Source organism: Anomalospiza imberbis, chromosome Z (genome assembly GCF_031753505.1).
Source record: "Anomalospiza imberbis isolate Cuckoo-Finch-1a 21T00152 chromosome Z, ASM3175350v1, whole genome shotgun sequence".
Classification (NCBI taxonomy): domain Eukaryota; kingdom Metazoa; phylum Chordata; class Aves; order Passeriformes; family Viduidae; genus Anomalospiza; species Anomalospiza imberbis.
In genome coordinates, this window is record NC_089721.1 from 10,551,521 (window position 1) to 10,566,749 (window position 15,229).

The 15,229-nt window shown below is 40.2% G+C and overlaps 1 protein-coding gene across 1 annotated transcript in view; it reads right to left on the bottom strand.

Annotated features, from left to right (window-relative positions):
* The window catches only part of PRLR (prolactin receptor), a 60,124-nt gene extending 48,468 nt beyond the window's left edge, over positions 1–11,656 (bottom strand). Inside the window, exon 1 of the mRNA XM_068176906.1 lies at positions 11,559–11,656. The gene's annotated coding sequence lies outside the window, so the exon portion shown is untranslated. The remainder of the gene's footprint in view (positions 1–11,558) is intronic.
* Between the last annotated feature and the right edge of the window lie 3,573 nt (positions 11,657–15,229).

Sequence of the window (15,229 nt, forward strand, 5' to 3'; positions counted from 1 at the left end):
TTGCTGCCTGGCTCTACCTCTTTTCTATCTCTAGCTATGAAAATATGGGTAGGAGGAGGAAGATGAAAGAAATTTGCAAGGGGTGAAGAGAGCAGATTTAGAGTCTTAAGACCAAGTAAAAGACAAGGCAAGAACAGTCATGGTGCTGCAAAACTTAAGCATGATATTTTCTTCATAGATTCCTGCTCTGTAACAATCAGTTACAGAGTTAAAGTTAGTCTTAGGCTTGGCAACAGCTTAGATGTGGGCCAGGAGACACAAACAGCCAGGGCCATTGCACTTTACTGTCCTTTCACAGACTGCAAAGCATTCAGCTGATTTCCAGTATTTTATCCAGGCTTGTATCAAGTTGATTTTATGGATAATATCAGTAGACCTTAAATGATCTGACAGTGCAACCAAGTAACTGGTTGAAGCTGTCATCAGAATATGGAGTCATTCCATATGAGAGCAAAGTTGAGCACAGGCAGCAAGAATCAAGGTTAGAACATTCATTTTTTGGCTGTAAACCTCTGCATGGGAATAAGCTACCATCACAGCCTATGGGAAGACTCCAGTCCTGAGTCTTGAAATATGAAATATGTAAATCTCACTGCTTCATGGAGTATATAACAGAGCTGAACACTAACTGTTTCGAGTAGCTTGTAAATTACCAGAGTATGATGCAATGTTTTCAAGACTTCTCCAGAGAACAGCTATAGTTATATATTTCTGAACAAAATTTCTATCTCAGCTGATAATGTTGGAAAAAAGAGTGATATTAGGACAGCAATGATCACAGAAATGCAGAGTTAGTGGATGAAGTTGAGCATGATTGCTACAGGAAAAGTTGCAGGATCAGAGCTTGCCAATAGTAAAATATCTTCAAGCCTTTAATGAGTACCTTGTGGTCAAATGATACCAACTGACTTCTAGGTCAGAAGGAACACCCAGAAACATCTCTAAAAAGGCAGAGTAACTATCAGAATGCATGAAATAAGGTCCAGAAGGACCTTTCACCTTCCCAAATTAATACTCCATTACTAATACACTAACACCTGAAAAATTATATGGTCTATCTGCAGATGCTATTAAGTTTACAAAAGCAGTGTGCTCAAGTATAGGAGGAGACTGAATTCAAGGAAATGTTCTTTCCTTGAATTAAGTCTTTCCATGGCTTCAGCTTTTCCTCTTAAGCACTGGGACAACATCTTCATGCTCTGAAAGCAATGGTTCTTAGATTGCCTCATCCTAAAATGTCCATTTACACATGCCATTTCTCTAAGCCCCATCATTCCCTAGCGCAAGTGAGTGCCTCAACTTCTCTCAGATAATTCTTCAGGACCTGAGACTGTTCCAATGAGAACATCACCTGACAAGTATACTATTCCCTGTCCTTAATCCAAAAAAGGTTTTTTTCCTTTAGTGCTCTCTTTTTCTTATTTAATTCCAAGACCTGACTACACAAGTGTGTCATTCTGGCAGAATCTTTGAAGTGCATTGCTATGGAAAAAGCACGGCTCTCAAATACTTTATTGAAAGATGTTAAGACACTTGATTGCCTTCAGGTTTGTTCTTCTCACAGGTCCTTTAAAGCTTCATGAATGCACACAGTAAATTCACAAAATCCTATCTGTAATAATTGCACGTAAGCATATGCAGTCTCCATAAAGTCATTACATTGTCTCATTGGTCAGCAGTCCTCAATGCAACACCTTCTTTTCCTGACCCAATGAAATTTAAAACAGGAACAACTCATGCACAGAAAAGAGGAACAGCTTCAGATGTTGTTGCTGCTCATAAATTATCCTGTTCCAACCCTCTGCCATGGGCAGGGACCCTTTCCACCAGACCGGGTCACTCAAAGCCCCATCCAACTGGACCTTGAACATTGCCAGGGATGGGGCATCCACAACTTCTCTGGGCAACCTGTGCCAGTGTTTCATCATCCTCACAGTAAAGAAATTATTTCCATATGTAATCTAAAACAACCCTCTCTCAGTTTGAAGCTATTCTTCCTTATCGTGTCACTACAAACCCTTGTGAAAAGTCCCTCTCCAGTTTTCTTATAGCCCCTTTAGGTATTGAGAGGGACTATCAGGTCACTCCAGAGTCTTCTTTTCTCCCAGTTTAAAAACTTCAACTCTTTCAGCTTGTCTTCATGAGAGTGGTTCTCCATCCCTCTAAACATCTTGTTTAGGGGGATGGAGAGTGAGCTCCTCTGGGCTCACTCCAGCAGGTCCCTGTCCCTCCCATGCTGGGAGCCCAGGGCTGGATGCAGTGCTCCAGGTGGGTCTCAGCAGAGCAGAGCAGAGGGGCAGAATCCCCTCCCTGCCCTGCTGCCCACGGGGCTCTGGATGCAGCCCAGGACGCGTTTGGCTCTCTGGGCTGTGAGTGCCATGGCCGGGCCATGTGCAGCCTCTCACCCACAGCACCCCCAAGCCCTTCTGGGCAGGGCTGCTCTGGGTCTGGTCATGCCCAGCCTGTGTTTGTGCATGGCATTTCTCCAATCCAGGTGCAGGACCTGGCACTTGGCCTTGTCCTGCACCTGGACTGGTGCACTGGTTCAGGAGGGTCTTACAGTCCCACCTCTCCATCCTGTCCAGTCCCTCTGGATGGCTCCCCTCCCTCCAGAGGGGACCACACCACACAGCTCAGTGTCATCAGTGAACTTGCTGAGAGTGCCCTTGATCCCCCTGTCCCTGTCACCAACAAAGATATTGAACAGTGCTGGTCCCAACACTGTCCCCTGAGGGACACCACTTGTCACTAGTCTCCATGTGGATATTGAGCAGTTGATCCTGCCAGCTCCTTATCCAATGAATGGTCCATTCACCAAGTCCATGTTCTGAGACAAGGATGTTGTGGGGAACATCCAGTGTCAAATGCTTTCCACAACTCCAGGCAGAGAATGTTGTGTCAGTCACTCTTCCCTTATCCACCAGTATTATAAACCCATTGTAGAAGGCCACCATATTTTTCAGGTATGATTTGCCCTTACTGAAACCTTGCTGTAACAAATCCCCTCCGTATTTTCCATGTACTTAAGCACAACTTCCAGGAGGATAAGCTCCATGATCTTGCTGGACACTGAGGTGAGACTGGCCAGCCTGTAGTCTCCAGGCTCTTCTCTTTTTACCCGCTCTGGGTTATGTTTTTTATTTTTTATAGGCAGTAGGAACTTTACTGAACTGCCACTACTTCTCAAATATGGTGGCTAATGGCTTAGACACTTCATCTGCCAGTTCCCTCAGGACCCACATACACATCTCATCAGGCCCCATGGACCTGGTCACCTTCAGGTTCCTTAGATGTCCTTGAACCTGATCTCCTATGGCAGATGTTTCTTCATTCTCCCTGTCCCTGCCTTTGCCTTTTGCAGCCTGGGTGGTGTGGCTGGAATGCTTGCTCATGACTCAGGCAACAAAAGGTGGTGAGTATCATGGTAAGATCATGTCAAATCTGATTATCAGTTTAGAGGAACAGTTTAGAGGCAGCGGTCAGCAGGTATTTTGAATTGGTTTATTTATAAAGGATATTTAAAGATTATGAAAGATGCTTTGATACTAACTGACAAAAGCAAAATCAAAGACTTTGTGCTTTAAAGCGAGAAGTTACTTCATCACTGTAGAATGGGGGGAATTGAGTTAGACAATGAGAGATGATGATCAAATCCCTTTGATTCTTACTTATATGAGGGGGAAGAGGAACAAAGAGAAAATTGCAGAAAACCACTTAGAGATTACTATACCTCTAATTAGAAGTGTTCCTATGGAAATGGAGGCATCTTCACCACATTCACGAGGTCGTCTAAATTTAAGTCTTCCAGGAATCTTACAAAATCCAGAATAGAAAAAATTACCTTTGCCCATGTATTCAAATCTCATGCACAGGGACAGTGAATTTGAAGAAGCAAGTATATTTTCATCCTTAGAAGCATTACAAAAAAGTGGGTCTGTTTTAAATTTCATTTAAAATGTCTGGAAGACTTGAAGCAGCCACTACCAATCTAGTCTCATTGTTCTACCTTTAGCAGATGACATAATCTTAAACTGGATCTGAATAAGAAGGGAATTCTTTTGAACTACACACATTTACATATTACTTATTAAATATGATTTAATAAGAGAAGCATACTTTATAAACTTAAAAAAAATTTTAACCTCCAAAATATGTCTTAGAGATATATTTTGATTTTATTCCTGTGTAGCAGAAAAATTAGGCATTTTCTGTTTGTAGTGAAAAAGGATTCATCAATCTGTACAGGTAGACTGAAAAGAATGACTCAAGTACAACTTTTTTTTCTCCCATTCCTATCTAGCCTTGGCTGACTTGCAGGATATTGGAACAGAACATTGTTCTGGAATCAATTGTACTGACTCTGGATGGCAGGCAGCATGAAGGAAGAATTACCTCAGGGATATTCTCTAAGACTAGGTCAAGACTGCTGATGGAGAGCAGCATAATTATTTACTAAGTAACGACAGTGGGATTTTAAAACTTTGCCCTTTTTTAATGTGGACCAAATACAGTTTTAATACATTAAAGCAGAATAAATATTAGAAAATCTTCTGTAAAAATTAAGTCAACAGAGAGCTCCTATCACCCAAAGACATTTCTAAAGACCAAGTATATTATTTCAATTTACTTAAGAGAATAATTCCACTATGTTATGATGACAGGTACATTCTTTTGAAAGGTCAGAACATTTTAAATGTAAATTGGTGTTAGACCACATTTTCCTTTAAACATCATTATGAATTATTCATCATTCATTAATCATGTCATAGTCATGTATATGCTGAGTGAAAGACAGAACTAGAATCTTTTAAACCTATGTGTTTATGAGAAACTGAAACAGTTAATGGCTTAAACATTGCTAAAATCATTGAAGCACTTTTGCCTAGTATTGCAAACTGCAAAGAAGGAGCTGTTCATTTGTGACTGCTGAAGCCCACCCTTCCCCAAATACATCTATTAATTGGAATTTGGACTTGAGATAAGATAAAGGGGATATACTATTGTCCAATCAGCCCAGGCCTGAGGAGAAGAATGTGTCCAGAATGATACTGGAAGAGAGACTGGGATTCTGATGGCTGCTGATGTGCAAAGTAACCACCCCAGTGCAGAGGGCAGCACAGCCCACCTCAGGCCACAGCTGGATGTTGAATGGGACACAGAAAGGCAAACCCCTGAGGTGAGCCCTATCTCTTTGTCCTTACTCAAAGGAACCCAGCTGTGATAACTCTCCTGCCAGGAAGTGCCTGATGGGCCATGATGGACTCAGCTGCTATCACAGGCACTGTAACATCCTAGAAGGTGTCAAAAACACCCAGAGTGCCCCCATGATCCACAACATCACATAATTCAGTGTGAAACTCCTCGCCCCAGAGGAGGTACTTGGGCATTCTCACCTGAACCTAAACTGATATAAACCCAGTAGATTTTGTGTTCTGTGTATTTTTCCCAAGATTACTCCCACTGGCCAACATATACAGTCTGCAATCAACACTTTGACAAGACTGTGACCAACAACCAAGACTCATTGCAAGGCCTCCAAGTGGTGAGATCTACTCTTATCCCTTCCTTTTCTTTCTTTTCCATATATGTTTCTTGAGTGATATTTTTATGCTTTTATGTTATCATATTACTTTAGGTAATAATAACCAAAAGCCTACATCCCTACTTTTAATTGCAACTAAATTGTTCTAAAATAAACCCTACATGTATAAATTTACAAACACCAATCATTCACTCTGCCCCAAGGGATCTATTAACAAGAACCTGGGTTACTCTCTTTTGTGTGGGTGGGTCATAACAGTTTTCTGTTATGGGGGGGTGGGTCCTAACTAGTTTTCTCTTGTTTTATACATGTGGGCTTTTTAAAAGGCTTTATGAATCTGAAGAATCACAGTCCTTTCTGAACTCTTGTAAATATTTTGGTGTTTGTTTATGGCTGGTTAATGAATATGTGAAAAGGAGATCCTGGATCCTATGGTCCAGCTTTCCCACTCTTGACTGATGCACAGCAGAGAACAAGACTGCCTACTGTGAATGTACAGCACAGCTCATCTATGGGAACTTTCTATTAACTGTGTGTGGAAGGAGCTACCATAAAAGATTCTGTGGGTAAATTCAACTGTAGGTGACTATTTTTCTCCAAACACACCATCCCTTTGTTTCTGGAGAGAGCAAACATTGTTTACAATTACTGTACTATTTGCTTCTCTACACTATGGAGAATAGAAAAGATACTGTAGGTACTGGAGGATAGAATGTACTGCAGACTCTGTCCCCAGACCCATCAAAACTTCTCTTACTACACTGCAGCTCTAGCTCTGAGCTAATACAGGTTCTTTGAAAGCTTCCAGAGCTCTGAGCACTCCCCTTCTATCTTCCCCCTAGCTGGAATGTTGGATGCCTGAGCTCAGGCTCAGCTTCTTTAATGGGGTAAGGGCCCAGCTTTTAAAACAGCCCTTCCAGAAAGGCCTGACAAGAAGTGTCCAGGGGTGGGCTCTTCCATTTCTCTCTACAGTGGCTTAGAAACTGAGGTCTCATTCTGACTCTACCTGAGCTGTGCTGCAGCCATGCCAGTGCTGGGCCAAGTGCCCCACTAATAGGACCCTGACCCTGAGCTCTTGGCTTGATCCATGACATATCTAATTTCTATGGATTATCTGTCTGTCCTGACTCACGGCTGAACCTGGCTACTGTTTCTTGGCTTATTTGGGCTTTGTGGGCTGCACCCTGACACAAGTTATGAACATACATATCTCTGGCACCATGACAAACTTTTGTCTCCATCTAGTTCCTTGCTGCACAACATATTTTGTGTTGTGCAAAATATGCACAACATATTTTGTGTTTGGGACTACAGCTGGAGCATCTTGACAATGCGGAAGAGTGGATCGATGAAGTGGGAATTTCACTTCCCTCACACAACTTGCTCCTGACCACGTGCTCCCAGTTCTCCACGTGCCAGCTGAGATCCACACTGACAAACTACCTTGGCAAAGGCCTTCTGTCAGGCTAACAAGTTAAATCAGCTTCATAAGTGGTAGAGTGAGCACCAAAGATAGTGCAAAAGTGGTAGTGCTCACAGGTAGGTAGGAATAAAGAAGTGGAGGGAGGAGTGGGTGAACAAAACCTCCCCTTTTACAGAAGCATTTGCTAGCTGCACTCAGTCAAACCCAATCAATTATATGACTGATAACTGTAAATTCAAACTGTGCATTTCTCTGAGGGTTTATGAATGGAGACAGCAGAGAATACAGAAAAAGTAGCTCAGCTTCTTGAATAGAATACATAAATGTATTTGTTCTCACCAGGTTGCCTACATAAATAAGCCACTAGCTTTGCTAGTTTAGTAAAGCAAAAGAGAAGTCTACACAGAGAAGCAAGGGAAAAGAAACAGATAATTCTCTATTTCCATTAGAAGGTTATGTCCAGCTACATTTTAGGAAGCAGGCCCTCACTACGCATAGACGTTACTCCGGAAAATAAATTACCCAACAATTATTGTTCCCTCCTCTTCTCCTTTGCCTTAGTTTTAATTCCAAGCAGACAACATGGTATAGATATCTCCTTGGTTAGCTTGGTTCAGCTGTAATGTCTGTGTCCCCTCTCAAGCTCTTTATCATGCCCAGAGTACTGGCCTGTGGAGGTGGAATGTTGGAGATGCAGCCTCAATGCTGTGCGAGGCTGCCTGGTGGTAGCCAAAACACTACTGTGTTACCAGCACCTTTCTAACTACCAGTACAGCACTCTGAGGGCTGCTGTGGGGAAAGTCACCCAACCCAACCCTTCCTGAACTTGCCAATGCCAAAAAAATGTCAAATGGTACTCTGCAGAAGCCAAGCAAGCTACCTGTTCCACTAAACTATAGGATATTGCTATGTTGGATGATTAATGCTTATACAGTTTTCTATATTGGAAAAGACTATTACACAAGGGATCCAAGAGTTCTGTGGGAAGTGTGTAAACCTCAGAAGTGTTTATATAATCACTACTCCCCCTTGAATGCAGACTGCAAATTTCCACAGTTTTGGACATGGTCAGGAATGTTACTGGATACTCGATTTAAAAAAATGGAGTAAGAAACTAAGATAATGATGTGAAAAGCCTATCTCCATTGCACAGATCTGGGCAATAGAAACATTTATAACATTTCTTCTTTGTAACCCTCTATTTATTTTGGCAGTTAGATGCATTCTCTAAGCAAAGCCCCCAAAACACTTAGCAGAGGTTAACACATGGAAAAAAAAGCAATAGCATATAAAAAGGAAAGTGCAAGTTCAAGGCAATTTCCCCACTTATCAATGTGGTAACCTGTACTGACCTGAGCAAGACATTGACAAAACAGGGCTTTAGAAACTCAGTCGCAGTTATCACTAACATGGGTAATGGTAATTATGAAGAGACATTTGAAAAGTGTGATTATACCCCTGTGCCTTTCCCCTTTCCTCACTTTTTATCCCAAGGACTTATCCCTTATTTGCACATGTTGGTAAATGCAGTCATGAAAGCATCAGGAACACTGGCCAGACCAGTCCTGCAGGTGTTGCCCAGTCACTGTAGCAGCAGTCAGTGCTTGAGGGCAACACAGCCTCCCCAGCTGCCATAAAGTATTTTCTTCCCACAACAGGCAGCACCCTAGCTTCAAAAAAAAGCCACAGTTCACCCTTTCATATTCTTCCTTGATATGTCAAAGGCTCTAAAGTGACAACCAAAATAAGAGCCGAACCACACAATTCCAAAGAGCTGACACTGGTATCAGAGTTCGGTCTTAAAAAAAAAAAAAAAAGAATTGAGTTAAGGTAGATCTGTGATTTGTCATAGATACCTGTGATTTGTCATCCACAGACTACTCTATAGATCTACTCTCACAGAGACAGCAATTGGAGCAGTTGCTGGACAAAACCACCCTAATCAGCCAAATCACCTGCTATCATGAATAATCATACTGCATAAGCCTCTTAATTAGCTACTCAAGATTATTTTTAAAGCAGATGCTCTTTGGCTCTGACTATGTTGTTATTGGAAAGTGATCTGATCTCTAAGTGCTTTAAGTGAAAAGAATAGTCTTCCAATTTCTCCCTAAAGTTTATTCTCTGTTTTACATCTGCTTGTTTATGATTCAGGTAAGAGTATTACATTTTCATTTACTTTCTGTCCTTAGTGTTACAGCCTCCACCTGGAATTCTTTCTGCACTCTACAACATGTTATGGAGAGATACAATGCCTACTTTACAGATGGCAGACAATTGGATGGGTAGGGCTTTGATATCCCTGCCCATACAGAGGATACAGAGGATTGGAGCTTGGTGATCTTAAAAGGTCCTTTCCCACACTGACCATTCTATGACTTTATTCTTTCTTGTATTTTTTTGCTAGGCTAAAAAGATTATTTTTGTGATATCTTCTTGTAAGAAAAGTTAATAGTATAGTAAGAATAGAAGCTTTCTTTGTGCCTGATCAATTTTTAATCCATGTTCCTTGAATGAGAACAAGTAGAACTTCACAAATTACTTTGACGTCTTCACTAGAACTTTGAGTAACATCATTAACACTCCTCTAATTCCACTAGAAGTAATTAAGCTACATCAGGCCAACACTCCTAGACTTGCGCTTGTCAAAGTAATTTGTCTGTGTTTCCAATTAATGAGCTGCTGGCTGAAACAGTAATTTTTGTTATTAGTCCAATCTCAGTCATTGATTTAAACAAATATTGAAGATTCAGATCCAACACTCATCCTGAGGAATTTCAGAGCTAAACCTCATCTACACAAGAGCTTTCCTTTCATTGCCAGTGTTATTATGTACTGAGGTACAGTCCTACAAATTATTTTCTAAATCCCACTTCTCAATCTTGTAGTTTCCAATCTGTAAAGAAAAGCTGTTTTACTGAAGTTGGCTAAGATTTACTGCACTTGTATATAGACAGGTATCAGTCAGTCTAGTTCAACATTTCATTCTGCTCAGAGCTCCTTTTGAAGTTCCCCATATATTCTAAATTAGTCTAGCCAGTACAAAGCTTTTTGCATAATTATCTTCCAACATCTCCTTTAATATAGATTTTATATACACAACATTCTTGAGTCATCTTGTAGTATCTGAGAACAGATTTAATCATTACGTGCTCCATTTTCTTATACCCCTTCCACACAATTATGTGATGGAAACCCCCCATTACCCAAAATTAGTAGGTGACTTAGGAGCTCACCAAATCATCTGTGGAAAGAACTCTTGTGCAAAAACCTTGAAAATTACAAACATCTATTGAAATCTGTGTTTATGAAATGAAAAACAATTATGAAACCCAACTCGGTGTGTTGCTGTGTATTGCTGTGTGTTAGCAATTTGCGTCACTGTTCGAAGATCTGTAGGCAGTATATTTTGCATTAGCAGCCTGGATTTCTGTCACTGTAGCTAAAACACTCTTGGTTTTGTGGTTCTCAGATCTGGTATTGTCTTACAAAAGCTGTTTTTAGTCCAGATGTTTATCAATTCATCATTTCAACTCCGTCAAAAATCTTCTGCAATTTTAAAAGCAAATGTTTGGTGTTTTTTTAAAAAAACTGAAATTTCTGATTTCTCACATATAGTTTCAAGTTACATACTCAGGTTTGTTTCTTCTGTTCAAGGAACAAAATTCTCAGAAACCCCATGAAGTTACACACATTTACATCAAAATTAAAATGGCAAGCAAACACACACTGCTTTTTTGAGAACAGATTATTGTTAAAAAATAGCTTTTTGTCTGGTGATACTAGTTTATAAAGAAATACAAAGTTTTCAGATGGCCTTTCAGGCTTTGCTTGTTCAACTTCATTACATAAACCCGAGGAAAATGCTTAAAAAGAAATTGTCTACATACATAGATTTAGTAGTGTGTCTACGTGAAAGAAAAAAAAAAACAAACAATAAAATAGCAAAATAATACACCCAGTTCAAAGCCACAGGGAGCTTTACAATATTAAATAAATTTTAGTTGCAAATAATTTTTAAGTGGATTTGATCCTAAATCTGCTTCTTAACAAAGTCTGAAGTGATTTTGCAAGAGTTTCCACTGAAGTATTTCCTTTCAACTCTGTGTTTCTTTTCATTAAACACAAAACCAAGTGGACACTTACTAATGTCTATGTTGTTTATTCCAATACTTAAATAATGTACCTGCCTCACGATTTAACTTCAAACACTGGAAAATAATTTTCTTAGGATAATGCTGCATCAAAAATTCAGTTCTAAGATTACATAAATTTTTGGTAATAGCATGATAACAAAAATATTTTGTAACTCTAGGATAATATGAATTTTATGTCAGCAGTAGTTAGCCCACAGCTTAAGCTTCTCATGGGTTAGTCACAGTAGGGCTCTATCCAACAATTCCACATACCCTAGTTCTTATTATGTAAACAAATCCCAAGTTATTGGCAGTCACAGAGTTCAAGGACAAAAGGAAACAATCAGAATATGCATTAACATTTGCACTTTTGACGCTAATAGATTTCATGCACTTAATTAAATAACTCAAGATAATCTGTTTCATCTAGAGAAAGGGCAGAAGTAACTGATTTTACCACGGTCTGTTCTCAGGCAGTCTCCACTGATTTCAGAAACCTTCTTTGACTCCAAATCCCCTGGCTGAAGTACAATGTTCTGGCTTTGCCTGTGCCATGTCAGTTGTCAGCCTGGGCCCTGCTTCTCCCTCTGATGCCTACCAGACAATCCTTGTCATCATCCCTGATAACTCATCTTGGGGAGAACCATGCTCAGCACTGAAAGGGTGTTGCTATCCTGGAAGCTGCTCATTGTATCAGCAGTTCTGAGTCAGTGATAGTCTCCTCTCTGTAAACATTACTTTCATTACTCACCACTTGCTACCTACTGGTTTCTACCTAACCAGGCTTTATGTACAAAGAGCTCTAAGCCATGGTGTGACCCAAACTACCTCATTTGATTATCTCCTTCTAACTTCCATTTACCTTCACAACAATTCTTGGCCCGTTAACTCTGTGTGATTTCGTTTTCTCGTTTCTCTTTTCATCTTCGAGATTTAACCAGGCAGAAGCAAATGCAGTCAGTACTGCTCTCTCCAGAGATCTTCTGACAACACCTCTAAGAAACCTTACAGTCTCTGGAGATTTAGTGTATATTTTTCTGAACATCATTAATGTAACTCAAAACTTCAAGAACTGTTAGAAATAGATAATGCTTTGGGATTTAAAGTGGTCCCTATAGCTTAAGAAAAGATTTGTTATTTTTTTCCAATTTGGATTTGTTATGGCTTAACAAAATCAAATTAAGAAAGAACTGATGCAATCTAAATTTCAGCTATTCTGCATTAGATCCTGTAACCTATTCTGATCCATCCAAGCCTGATTCTGCCAAAAAAAAAAAGGCTTGTCTGTGTTCTCACATTGAACTACATCTACAGCTAATGCTTCTGACTGCTAGATCATGTCCAATTTTTGTGGGAGCTGAGAGGATTAGAGAATGTAATACAGAAACAACAATGAATATTTGAAACCACTCAAGGACATAGACAAGATGAAAGTTTGCTAGTGCTGAGCCCCCTCAAAAGCTTGTGAAAAGCCATTTTTTCTATGAAAAAAGTCTTAAGTATACTTAAATTAAGAAGCAAATCAGTTATTTCTCATAAAAATATCCAGTGAAAAATTTTAGGAACACCTAAAAATCTTTGGGATAGAATGATTTTTCATTTTATTTTTCTCTATAAATAGAACAACAAGATCAGCCCTCAGAGCTAGCCTGTAAGATTCACCATGATACATATTTTTTCAAAGAACAATGCAGTTGTTTAAATATACATTCTTATCATCAAATTTATTTTTGAATTCTGGTCAGTTGTAAAAGCGTCAGGGTATTTTTAAGCTTTAGAGATTTAGGATTATGTAAGTGAATAGTTTTCTAGCAGAAAGCATACTTGTAAATCAGAATTACTTCAGAATATCTCCAGGGGATCTCTAGCTTCAGCTTTGACTGGACTCTTGAATAAACTGCACTTTCCCTGCACCTGCAATCTTCATCTTTTGTTGGCATTGTGGTTTGCTCCTTGGTATCATGCACCTTGCCTGTGACATTCTTCTACTAGCTACACAAAGATACAGCCTCTACTTGACTGTAAAATCAACACAGAGAAACACAGTCTACATATTTTTAACTCTGGCCTTCTATTTTAGGCAACACAGAAGAGAGCTTCAGTGCAAGTCATGCCACTTGATTTCAGTTAATGCATTACAGGGTAAGATATCTGATTTGTAAAATGCCCCAGAGTGTTTGCATTAACAGATTCTCTAAAGAAGAAAAACCCAAGAAAACATGACCAACTTATTGAGGCAAATCCCTTCAGCACAGCTGGGGACAGAGGCAGCGGGGAAACAAAAGGCGGAGATGGGCACACACGTCATCTGCCCCACAGGGAACACTGCTTGACAGGCTTGTGGCTGCTGCCGTGCATTGTGTTTGTTTCCCAGCTACTGTGATCACTCATGAGGGCTTTGGGCCCCACCAAAGCCAGGACTAACCCTTACTGGGAAATGCTTATGAGGGCTTTGGGCCCCATCAAAGCCAGGACTAACCCTTACTGGGAAATGCTCATGAGGGCTTTGGGCCCCATCAAAGCCAGGACTAACCCTTACTGGGAAATGCTCATGAGGGCTTTGGGCCCCATCAAAGCCAGGACTAACCCTTACTGGGAAATGCTCATGAGGGCTTTGGGCCCCATCAAAGCCAGGACTAACCCTTACTGGGAAATGCTTATGAGGGCTTTGGGCCCCATCAAAGCCAGGACTAACCCTTACTGGGAAATGCTCATGAGGGCTTTGGGCCCCATCAAAGCCAGGACTAACCCTTACTGGGAAATGCTTATGAGGGCTTTGGGCCCCATCAAAGCCCGGACTAACCCTTACTGGGAAATGCTCATGAGGGCTTTGGGCCCCACCAAAGCCAGGACTAACCCTTACGCTGCTCTGCAGCTGAGCAGAACTGCACTGACAGACCAGCAGCCCGGCCTGCCAGCCAGGACACCTGGGCCTGGCTGTCATGGTGCTTGGAAAGACAGCTTCCCACCAGGCTACACATGGGAGGCTTCCCAGGGAGAAAGCAGCAGAACCGAGGAGACCAGAGTGAGTTTTTAACCCACCAGTGCTTTATCAAACCTGATTAAACTGTTCTTAGCATGACACTGATTTACTAAAATGTTTCTTGCTTCAGCTTAACCCACACTAGTGACAATAGTAGGAGGATGTGAATTGCAAGCAAAAGTAAATAACTAACTCATTAAAAAATGTAGCTGAAATACAGAAATTAATAAATGGCAACAAACTCCTTAATTAGTTGATTTAATCTCTTTTAATTTTTTCCATAGGCAGCTGATAGGGGAGTTAATGAGCTGCCATTCATCAGTCTTTGGACACTGACTGCTCCACATTCAAGAGGCTGATTAAATAATATAGGTGCTTATTTTATTCTGGCAGCACAACAGGATTGAGATTATTAGTTAGGAAAGAGATTTTGAGCAAAGGAGAGGCAATCATTCTAGTTATACCAGTCTGAAGCTATTCTCGTAAAACAATATTATATTAACTTTTTCCTTATTTGGATTACAACAGAGGAAAAGACCTAAATCATGGTATGAGGTATAAACCAAAATAGGGCACAGGATTTCAACATTCAGAGTGACCAGCTCTGACCTCTAGGGGGTCAGCACAGCTAATGGACATTCACTTTCAAAAGCAACTTCTCTCTACAGACAGTGATTGTTAGAATAAGCTTCAGCCTACTCATAAATTACAGATGTCAACCCATGGGAAAAAAAAAAGTTATTATTTTGTAGTAGGGGGTAATTTTCTTCTAGTCTTTTCTGGTGATACTGAACACTTTAAGTCAGTTTATATGGTACAACTCTTTGACTAATTTCAGCAGTCCTGACCAATAAACTCCAGGTATTTCTACTTCTCTCAGCATAATTTATAGTACTCCCATAAATCTGCAATGAATCAGTTCAAGGAACAAAAATTAATCACCTTCCTTTTTGTAGAGCTAATTATTTTTGTTGTTTTTTAGTCTCCTTGAACAAATCAGATGAATGTAAGTCAAAGAACAAGGGAGGAAGTGGAAATGGTTTGATCTCTTATGCAATAACACTTAAATCCAATCTGTTTAAAGCACTTTGCTTCAAGCAAACACATAGGATAGTACCTGTGAAGTTTTGTTTTGGCTGTCAGGA